This window comes from Saccostrea echinata, unplaced genomic scaffold (genome assembly GCF_033153115.1).
Source record: "Saccostrea echinata isolate AGI-Se365-2 ecotype Australia unplaced genomic scaffold, CSIRO_AGI_Sech_v1 ptg000054l, whole genome shotgun sequence".
Classification (NCBI taxonomy): Eukaryota; Metazoa; Mollusca; class Bivalvia; order Ostreida; family Ostreidae; genus Saccostrea; species Saccostrea echinata.
The window spans coordinates 53,482,179-53,494,793 of NW_026889803.1; positions in this window are offsets into that span (position 1 = coordinate 53,482,179).

Genomic DNA, 12,615 nt, shown 5'->3' on the forward strand with positions numbered 1-12,615 from the left:
CTCAAGATTTTCTTTAGTCAAGTATATGTTTAGTATCTGAACAAATAGCTTAATTAAAAATCAAAACAAAAATGGGGGACAATACTCTGCTTTTGGCCCTACGGTACATTTAATATGACCTTTTTACACTGAAATTGTGTCTTGAGTATAAATAACTTCTTTGAAGTTTTTCCTCCAATATTTTTTTATCCAAATTAATAATGGGACTAAATATACTCTTATTCTATCTTAAAAAGACACATTAAAAATTGTGACCAAGAAAGTTTCAATTTACTTCACATCATACATTATCCCCTTACAAAAATTTACTATAGTTTACTACAGTTAACTATAGTAAAAACTTTGATACTTTGATTTACTATGAAACTTTACTCTGGAGCATTTTATTGAGATTTCAAAGCTTAAAATCTCTTAAATTCGATAATACTGACGTAAAATTTGGAAATAATATGTGAATATACAAATAATAGTTCTATTTAATATAAAAAGTGTGCATGTCTGAATTGAAGAACAAAAGATGTAACAATCTGAAATCCATAGTAAAAATACGCTGATTTACTTTAGTAAAAAAAAATTTGATACTATAGTAAACAATAGTTAACTTTTTGGTGGAGATTGTGTATAATGTGTTTGGGATCCTGAGGAAGCTGGCCACAAAGAGGAATGAAGAGGGGGAGACGGAGGAGCGCCCGGGGGTGTTCACCAGCGTCTGTAACTGTATCTTTGGATGTTTTCTACTGGCCTGGTTTATTGCAGGTTTGAAAAAAAGATATTTTTACCGTTATTAGAATAACATTTTAGAAACAGTCTTCTCTTCAACTGTATATGCCATTGGAGTATGTTTGATTATCAAAAAAAAAGGGGGGGGGGGTAAACCACACCAACGGAGAAAAACATGAATAAAAAATTAAAAAGTATATTTCTCAAACGCAAACCGTCACATTTTGGAACAATGCAAACGAAGTAAAATAACATTAAAAAGCAAGGCCAGTATTCAAAGCCGACATATATACGTATTTGAAGTACTAGTAATTAAATGCTCTTAATAGACTAAATACGAGGGCTGTTCGGAAAGTTTGCGGATTTCTGTCATAACTTTTTTTTACTTAAAGTCATACATGTTCATGTATGATATCCAAATTTGGTAAATAAATACCTTCCACTTACAGGTAACGTTTGGATCTACAGTATTTACGACGATTGGACGTCAAACCCAGCGAGCCCGGACAAATACTGCCACCCCACGAGTTACCTGTGCACATTAGAATTCCAACAGTTTGTTGGAAGACCTGGGCCGGGTTTCACAAAACTATCGTAAGATTTGTCCTAAGATAGATCTTACGATCATCTTAAGATATGACTTATGACAATCATAAGATTTGTCACTGCTGTTTCACAAAACTATCATAAGTATAAGACAAGTCTTAAGACAAATTCCATTCTTCAATAATACAGGGAAATTTTTTAAAATATGTTTGCACGAAGTTTAGTTGTCTTTCTTAATTTCTTTGAAATATTGAAATAATAGTGTGTCATAAAAACTAAATTTGAATTAATTTAATCACAAAAAAATCATTGAATAAAATTTGCTTAAATGTCTTTTTGCTCAGAAAATAGTAGTTGCTGACGAAATGTATGTGATACTACTTTAAATTAAATCTACTAGACTAAGTGTATCTGAACCTTTACAAATAATGAATGATTTTAGCAATTAATCCTTTTGAAACACGAAATCCTTTTTAAAGTTCGTTCATAAAATTCGATGAAGGTGTGTATGAAACGCTTCAACTACTGCAACAAAATAACAATGCTAACATACGAAGAAGAGAAACGAAAGAACAATCTCTAATCAAAATTTTACAGTTTCAACTGCTATTAAGAAAGCATGTACAAGCAGCATCAAATGTTACAGCAGTAATTATATTGAATTTTCATACAGATTCTGGTGGATTAATGAGGGATACCCCAAGAATTAAAACTATTTGATTTTCATCTTATTTTGTAAGACTGAAAGAAATGTTTACTTTCAAATTCCTAAAAAAAAAAATCACTACAATGTAACAAAATAAATTAAAGTAAAACGTCTTAAACTGAAGGGTAGCTACTCAGAAGTTCGATTTTTTTTTTTTACTTTCATGGGCGGGACTTATCCAATCCATAAAAATGCTTATATTTCGTATTTTTATTTATTCAAAACATATTTACTTAACATATCAATAAATAGACTACATGTATCTCGAATTACGTTAGCCATTTTAAAAATTGCATAAGTTAGCAATGCTTGGTCATAGAAATTGTGATGTTCTTGCGGGGTATTGAATTCAAAATTAAACAATTTTGAATAAAGTTATATATGATATCTGGATCTTACATACATGTACATATATATATGACCGTAAGAAACAACTTCGGGGGGTGTAATTTCAGTTGGGAGGGGTCACAACAACAAAAAAAGAAAATGCCTTGAAATGAATAAAGTAACACAAACATAAAGAACGTTTATTTTATTTTTCTATCGTATATTTATTGGCAAATTATTTTTTTTTGGGGGGGGGGGGTGGTCTGGTCATTGTTCCGACTGGCCTGATATAGTCCAAAGGATTGTTCTATCTCTAAAAACTGTTTTCTTTAAATATCCTTCGGTTTTTAGCCAAAAGATATACTGTCGCCAGTTTCTTTTAGACTTAAGACAGGTATCTAGCTGTCTTAAGATTAAGATAGATCTTAAGATTATCATAAGATATGACAGTTTTGTGAAACGGCTATGGTGCAATCTTAAGATAATTTTCAATCTTAAGACAGATCTTAGTCATAAGATAGTTTTGTGAAACTTAAATTTTAAGTGCAAATTTTTGGAGTTAAGTCTGACTTAAGACTTAAGACAGTTTCATGATCCCGGAGCCTGGTCTCCGAAGACTACATAAACGTTGTCAATGAGGAACTCCAGCATCCTTTTAATATCAACTTCAGAGTACTTGTGTGTAGAATCAGAGTGATCTTTAACAAAGTAATTTTGTTGATGACCAATCACAACATAGGAAAGAATGGGTGGACTTAACTGGCCAGAAAAAATGCCGTAAATTAAAGTTTCATAAAATGTTTATTTCTTTCCATCTTATAAATCCCCGATATCTTAACAGTGTATTCATGGTACAGATGTGAATTTAAAACGCTCTTTTTGGGTAAACTAAATATATATCGAAGGCATGGTGCCTGAAGATTTCTTGAATATCAAGAGATAATCAGGGTCACGCGTTTTTCATCGTCTGAATACATAGTCAGCGCATGTTTGTCGGCTGTTCTTAAGAAAACTGTAGTTGTATATTGAACAAAATAATGTCATATTAAAAGGAGAAGAGCCGACAAACGTGCTCTCACACTTAATTTAACAAAAAACATGTTCAAAACAAACTTCTCGTTTCCATTGTTATGACTGAGTTAACCTTGATTTGACTTCGATTGACCTGTTAAATATTACAATTCATCATGTGATGTACACCTGCGAGTTTACTCGTGAAAACAGTTACATTGTATTCTTCAACCTGACCTCGATCTAAATCACGTCTTTGAGCGTGTTTGGTTGCCGTTTTCAGAATTGAGCAAATTAAATGTTGTTTTGATTTTGCGTGTCCACACATTTCTTTTTTAAATTTCATATTGACATCGCTGTTATTAATATACCATACACATATTCGAATTTCTAGAGAGAGGGAGAGAGAGAGAGATGTCAACAATGACGCCGATCGATAGCCCCGCCTCCTATTAATATTGATTACGTGACCTAAAAATCACTCCGGGTACATGCCAAATTCCGGAAGACGACACTAATGTATCGTTGCTTCAATTTTGATTCATGGCAACAGGGCATTGCTTTTGTACAAATGTTCTGCCTAATATAACCATGTATACGTAACTCTTTCTATTGCTTGTAATATATTTTGGATTCACTTCAATTACAGCTTGGTAGAGTAGTCGCAAAAAGATCCAAAATGGGGCGTTAAGTCCACCCATTCTTTTCCGTTTTTATTGAAGAAGCAGTTGTCTATGATATCAAAATGCCTAGTTTTTAATTTATCGTGAGGAATGGTTGTATAAAGTGTAGAAAAGTCGTACGTTTTGATGTTACTGACTTTTTAAAATTTGGTGATTTTAAATTTTCTAAAATTTCTTTGGAGTTTTTGAGAATCCACATCTGATTAACACCACTTCTAGAATATGCTGTAGAACACTACGTCTGAAGTTGCTCCTTAACAACAGTTAATATTTTTATAAGGAGTAAGGAAAGGGACTTTTTAAGTAGAGCATTTGCTTGACCTTAAGGAATCCAATATAGATAGGGTAGGTCGAACTCACCTAAGTTGACTGGAATGTTAAAAGTTTTAAATGCTGAAATGGGATTTTGAAGAATCTCATCTTTAGAAAGTGAACTGCAAATATAAGTTGGATTTCCAGAAGTAAAATTAAAACCAAACTCTTCTAAAATACAGTTATAATTATAATCCTTGCAAACAGAGACGATATTGTTAAAAGCCTTGTCGGCTTGATCCGTAACATATTGTTTATTGAGTCTTTCTAATTCTTTGATCACCTCCGATTTAGTGAAAACGGAAGGATAGATGGTTCGCATATCGCCTTTTATATTTCTTATACAATTCTTTAATATATTTCTAAAACATTTAATCCAAATATTTATATCTTCCTTTTCATATTTATCCCAACGTCTGGCATAATCTTCGACAGAATTCATAATAGAAATAAAGTTTTGTCGCCAATTGAAAGATCGGGGCTCCCTGTATTTAGGTTCTTTTCAAATGACCGCTTTAAGGTCTTCATTTTCAACTATGACATCACTAGTAATGACGTATTTAGCGGGACTATAGTTGAAAGAAGAAGGGAAGAAACACTTGAGATTTAGAAGTTCACTATATAGGCACTGTAAAGTCTGTTTATATAATTGAAAAGTTTGGAAGCAAATGTTTGGGAATATCTGTAGGAAATGCAGGGCGTGGAGTTCAAATTGAAATATGGTGGAATGCAAATTAACTAAATAATAAATATACAAGATACAAGAATTAAATAGTCCAATTTGGGCCCCCAAAGGAGCAAAAAAGATTTACAAACATGAAAGAAAAGAAGGAGGAGGGTCCAAATGATAAAACAAACCGTGTGCTCCTTGTCATAATCATGCAAATAGTAAAAAAAATCGATGACAATTTAGTGTTTCCATGTAAATAATGGCCTAAAAATAGTACGAAAAAGACAGTCAACATTCGACTTATGTTCGATTATATTTGCTGACAAAGTCATTGTATCGACCATCGATTTTGCAAAATGTTGACTTTAAAATTAATGAAAATCTTGATATTCTTGTTTCATCAACTTGTTTATCAATGGATTCCCTCGTCTCAGGAATTGCATGCTCTTGCGTAACGGATCAACCGGGGACATAACTCCATAAGCAGGTGATAAGGGTATATTACTACATAAATAAGGGAAGTTGACGATAGAAGTGTGGCTGTGACCGATCAACAGGGGATGCTTATTCCTCCTAAGCACCTGATTCCACCTCTGGAATTTCCTGGGGTTCGTGTTTGTGCCCTGTTCACAGATTTGTATGTTTGAAGTTTTTATTAGGGATGGCAGTTTGTAACCGGTTAACCGATTACTAGGTCGGAACGGATTAGAAAATGTATAATCGGTTAGTCTGAAAAAATAAAATATATGTAAAATTTAACGCAAGTTTCTTAAAATTCATATTTATAGAAGAAACCCATGCATAAACGTTGACAATTTAGCTTTTTCAAATATCTATTCAAGCTGATTTGGTGGTAATAATGGCTCTCCAGATTGAGAGGTAATTGGTCAGTTTGTAATGTGTTATGTACTGTTTAAACACCATATCATTACCCAGACTGTCCTATAATTCTTTAATGATATTATAGCTAAATAAATCACCGTTGAGCACTGTGAATTTGGTACGTCTATCTTTTGCAGTTATCCATCAAATTATGTCACTGGTATGATAGACAAACATTGTAAATTATAAGTAAGAGTTCCGACTGTTTTGAATATACATGTAGTAACAATACAGTACATAATGATCTTGTTTGACAGCTGCTCTGGAAAATCATCAATATCTGATTTCTCAGTCATGTTTCATGGGTTTTCTTAATTATTCTTGTCTATTGAATTGAAATAAAATTTTTGTGTTCATATGAAGCAGAATTTATTCAAAATCTTATGCATGAGAAAATGAAAACTCTTGCTGTGGCCTTCAACTCAACATTTAGATATATCGACGACATATTATCAATTAACTATAGTTGTTTCCATTCATATGTCCACACGATATATCCCAGTGAGCTTGAAATAAAAGATACCACAGAGTTTGACACATTTTGAATAAATTCTTATTCATATGAATACAAAAATAGGTCTGCAAACAACGGGGCGCAACATCGAAAGTAATTTACAACAAGTACTATTAAAAAACCCATATGCACATCTTACGACATGACAGTTACTCCTTTGAAATAGAAAAACTGTATTATGGACTAGATATTTTAATTACTGAAACATTTCACAAATCCACATTTTTCTGTTCTGTAATATTTATATTTAATTAAAGGGGGAAATTGATGTAAAAACTGCATTAACTTTGTTGATAGCATAATTACCGAATATTTCTCATTATCGAAAATATATTAAACGTTTATTGTTTGAGGACTTTTATCAAAAATTTATCCATTTAAAAAAAAAAAATTATCAGGGACCCAGCATACTTTTTAAATGGTGAATGTGCAAGGATTGGGGTGGGTGGGTGGGTAAGGTAATTGAGTAATCAAAAATAAGTGTCTGAAATATTCAGCAAACTTTGACAGTGCAAGAAAAAAATGTACTAAAAGTGCAGGTCAAACTAAATTACAACTAATTTATTACAGAAAACACTATTACCGGAAAAAGCAGGAGGGTTGCAGCACCCTCCCCCATACTACGCGTGCCTAGTTTTTGTGCTTTTTTTTTTTTTAAATAATCTGGCACTTCTTAATTTTTCATCCAGTTACACAATTTAAAATTCTTAGTTACATATCTCTAGTTCAATCATCCCACCTTTACGAAAAAAAAATTTGCATACTCGCTGGGTTTTTTTTTTACAGCCTTTCTATTCAGGGGCGTAGCTTGACTTTAAATTCTAGTGAGGCAAAACGATTGCGGCCAGGGGTCTGGGGGCTGCCTTATGCTCTTCGCAGGTCCAGGGCAGAGTCCTGGTGGGGGTTGAGGGGGGCGAAGTCCCCCCCCCCCCCACACGGAAAACGAATTTGGGGGGTTTTGAATGTAAAAATCATACTTGTCCTGAACAGAAATTTCTTCATTTTACCGGTTTCATTATTGAAGACTTTAATTGAATTCGGCGTCGTTTTGATCCAGTAAATCTGGCAAGCATATTATGAACAGAAACTATCTGTTGTCTTGGTTTTTTCCGTGCCATTAGTTTTAAAAACAATTTATATATTTTCTGCAATGTATCATTAATTCTGGGAAGGGGTGGTGCTGAAAATTCTATAGTGAGACAGTTGCATCATTTCCACAATGGAAGCTATACGCCCATGCTATTTACTTACTTGTAATTATTTCACGATTTTTCGCAAATCATTTTTTTTATATGATTAGGTATTATCGTAAACATATGAAATAATTATTTTTCTAATTCTTTATGATCTAAACACTTGCAATTGTGTACAGACAAAGAACTTACGCCTACTCATGAGTAGGCATAAATTTAAGCTAAAATTTAAAATAAAATACTTTTTCAGCAAAAGTCTTACCACTTTTAAAGTTGTGAACAAACTAGGAACTTACGCCTACTCATGAGCAGGCGTAGATTTAAGCTAAGGTTTAGTCTCGACCTAAATCTCCGCCTTTTTGTGAAACGCAATTTAGTCCGATTTCCGAGTTTAGTCTCTGATTTAGTCCGGACTAAGCTTACGCCTGGTCGTAGTCCTTTTTGAGAAACGGGCCCCTGATTTGTATTATTTGTATTATTCAGGCCCGTAGGAAGCAAATTCAGTTTGGGGGGGGGGGGCACAGCCATACATTTTCAGTTGACAGTTGAGGGGGCACTATCCAAAAATTTCCTGACAAGCAAAAATAAAAAAAGGCCATCAGACGTTTTTTTTGTTTTTTGTTTTTTTTTGAGAGGGCACAAGCATATAGTATCTAAGTTTACTATAGTAATCTATATATCGGCAAAATTATTGGGGGCACGCCCCCCCCGTCCCCCCCCCCCTGGTTCCTACGGCCATGTTATTTGAATGGACTTTTGAGCTTGAATACCGTTCGTTATCTCCATATATTTCATATATATACATGTAGTTTCCTGATTAAGATAAAGAGAATGTTTCTAACTTCTTACGCCTTTTTTTAGTTTTATTGGGTCTATATGAATAGAGCGAGAAAAAAAATGTCAAGAAAATGTGTATACTATTTTGATATGATTAACCGGTTAATCGGTGAGAACGTGTTGCAGTTAACGGATTAGCAATTTTTTATTCGATTGCCATCCCTAGTTTTATATATACAGCTGTATATATATCACCGTTCGTTATCTTTACCCTTTTTTCATTGAAGTCATCACGTTTACCATAAAATTTTGTTGAAAGGTTTCCATTCACGTGTTTTTCTTGTAAAATATCCAAATATGAAACAGATGTGTCAGACCCTTTGATATCTTTTATTTCGAGTTCAATTCAATATAGAAAAGAAAATGAATATTGTTAAATGATAAAACGTTGTCAATATATCTAAATATTGACCAGCTAGAGCAAGAGAATTCTTCTTTTCATGCAAGTTTCATCTTCTCTACTATATTTCAAATACGTTTCATAAACTTTCTGCATGCCACAGAAATAAACGAGAACAAAAATTGTTTAGAAAAACTTTTATAAGTGGGAAAAAGCTTTTAAATGACAGAAAAGTCCAACACGACATTAAACCTTGAAATTATCTCTCTTTATTTTTAAAAGGTGTTTTAAGTCAAATAAACTTTTACGTTCATTTAAACATCAATAATCACTAACGTATTAATTTTTAAAAAAAATAACAGACGTAAAATTTCATAGATTATACGTTAAATATATCTTTTAAATAACTTTCTTAAAAAATCAACTCGAAATGCTTCAGGAACGAATGGTGTGACGTCACGCAGACCCACATGGCGACTGATTCTTTTCGAGATGTCGTTAACGTTGGATTTAAGCGTCTAGTACGGCGATTGAGAGGGTAATCGGACCAGAAATCAGGTTAGAAACATCGACTGACATGAATTATACCGCGTGTTGTTGTTAGTTTTATTAAATAAAGTGCCAGAGCAGAATTCGCCAAAAACGCGTTGCATTCATTTCGCTTCGCTCGCTACGCTCGCGAAGCTCACTGGTTGTTGTTTACGTTGTTTTATGGATAAAACTGCCGACTCCTGTGGTTATCTCCATATTTCATTGAACTAGCTTTTCCATTACAAACACATTTAAGCTTAACTTGAAGTAAACCTTTGTATAAACTAGAGTGTTCAGAGGAACGCATGTGTCGCCTGCTTTGTAGCTTCATTAAAGGTGTAAATAAATCTAAGACTGGACAGCTTTTTATTTACTATAAGTATGATAGACTGATAGTTCATGCAGTCTACATGCTTTTCCTGCAAAGAAAAAATGGCATCCATGGATAGTATAAGACTGCGATAGAATCTGACAATCAAAGAAAATATGGTATCACAACCCTCAAATGAATAATTAAATTGAAATTATTAGAAATAAGTCTTTGTCATTTTATTAATACGTGTTTCCAACAATCCTCCAAAAGAGATTTCAGTCTGTCTTTACTACAATTGTCTACACGATCCATTGTTGAATACCGATCCCAATGTATTTTTATGGTATTTAAATATGTTTGTATGGTAACTGAATAACATACAGTTTCTGAGTACTTTTTCATGAGCTAAACGTGTTTCTAATAATCATTCAAAAGAGATGTCAGTCTGTCTTTACTGCAATTCTCAGTCTACATGATCCATTGTGGAATACCGATCCCGATGTATTTTCATAGTATTTAAATATAAGTGTGTCTGGTAACTGAATATCATACGGTTTCAAAGTACACTTTCATGAGCTCATGAACATGCATAAATACTAATTACTGCAGTATCTAAACCCTGCCTCTCAAAATTCAAAAGTCATAAGTTTAATTTGCATGCCAAGAAATCTCGTCCATTTTTCCACAGCGATGGAGTCAATAAAAGTGTAAATGATGCAAATCACCCATATTCCCCTAACGCTGGCGAGACAATTAACGGCAGCAGATTTGAGGGGGTGGATCCTAAGTTTTCCGTTTTCTTAGTCAAAGAAAAATAAACTTCTACCCCAGGAAGTAGCCTCCTATGCCCTGAAAAAAAATAGTTCCTGTCAAAAACCTTTATTTATTTACAAAGTATGTAAAATGCACTAGACACAGGTACCAAAATTGTAAAAATAGACTGGAAGGAAATTAAAAAAAAAAATAAAAAGGAAAAAATAATGATTTTATATGTATGGAACTACAATTGACTAAGTTCATTGTCATTGGTCAATTACCGCTATGATACCTTAATAAGGCGCGAGACTTCCACAACAACCAAGTTCATCGTGCCCGATGTTAATTTATACTAGGAAAAAAATATTTTGATACATAAACACTGAAAAATTTGAAAGGCGTCTAATTTTTACTGAACAATTAATTAGTTCACTACAATTTATTTCACTTTCTTTTTCTTCCTTTTTTTTTTTTTTTTTTTTTTTTTTTTTTTTTTTTTTTACTTCTTTAACCGCATATGATTTGCATGGAAAATCGCCCCCCCCCTTTAAAAAAAAACAACAGGAAAAAAGGTGCAAAGGCTTCTAAATAGTAAGTATTCTAGCTTTAATTTCAAACCAGTAAAACTTAAGATCCTTCCCTCAAAACTGCTGACATTAATTGCCTCGCACACATCTCCCTGGGGAAAAATCACAGATTAACGCTAATTCCGCTTTTATTGAGTTCGCTCTAAAACTAGAATGCGTACCTTTTCTTGGCATGGCCCGAGACTCTCAAAATTCAAAAGTCATAAGTTTAATTTGCCCGAAATATTTTTTTTTTTTTTTTGCAAAGCAGAGTTTCCGAAAACCATCGGTCCTACCGGCAAAACCGATAGAAAATCGAAATGTCCGATGCAAATATATTTAATACCGGTCCGCGTGACCGATTGTTGTCTTGAGACACAGTTAGATTATTCTAATTAATTGTACTCTGATCTATTGCAATGTCTCCAGGATCACTCGACACCAAGGGCTATCATTTTTTCGGGTCGGGCTAGTAGTTTTCTGCTCGGAGATAGCTAGTAAAAGTGAAACTACCAATGTGATACATGAAAAGCACTACTGGTATTTTCACTCATTTTTTACTATTAAATTCCCAATGAATGAAAAAATTCCAGGCAGCATGCTCCTATTGTTCGTAAATCTCTATAATCTTATCCATTTTGCAGTACCACCTGACTTATTTACTCCCAAAAACGATCGTTTTTTCCTAATCCGAATTTCCTCCATTCCTCTGTTTATGGTAAACACAGGCTGATTTCTCGTTAAATCATTCACGATCACTCAATCAACTGAAAGACGAGTGTTATGTGATTTGCATAAAATATAGTTCCAATGTATTTAATGATTAAAGAAGGAACAAAAAAAGATTTTCGTTTCAGATGATCAGTTTAGATGAGCTAGTGCAATGCCCAGAAAAAGGGAAGACAATTTATTTTAAATTCTTTTTTATTTTCTATCATAATTATGAATTTATACATGATTCAATTTTACAAATGAGAATTAACTTTTAATTTTAAGAAGGATGACCTTAAGACCCTGACTTTTTCAACAATAAACTATTTTTTTCATAATATTTGCCCCCCCCCCCCCCCAACACACACACATTTCGGCTAGCAACTTTTTACTTGGGGCTAGAGACTTTATTGCTGCCACTAGCCCGTGGGCTATTGTTTGAACTTTTTAATTGCATACCCGTGGTCTCACAATCGGTGTTGTAATGATCGAGGTTTAAACACTCAATTTGAGTACTATAAACCAATGCCATTTTCTTTTTAATTACAACATGAAATATACTAAAATTTATTCGGACTGATAGAATTTGCTTCGGACTGGTCGGATGTCGGCAAGCATGATAATTTACAAAAGCCATAGTACCAAGCATTAATATGTGCAAAATATCAAATCCATACCTCTTAACAGTTCTTGAGATATATAGGGTGTGACAGGCGGAGAGACAGACGAATAGACAGACAGACGCAGGATAAAGTGATCCCTTAGTGCCGCTCTGGTCTGCAGGCGACACAAAAAGGTGAGCCAGCAGTTGCGAAAAACTTGATAGAACCTTAGCGAGTCGAGCAAATTAAAACCTTAGATTATTACATAGTCCCAAAGTGTATGGAAATATGTTCTCCTTGTTAGGTTCTTGTAAATCATCAGAAGATTCAAGCTAAACACTTTTTGATCTATAAGCACATTCTAAAATGAAAACAAATTGAATGTACTTTTGAAT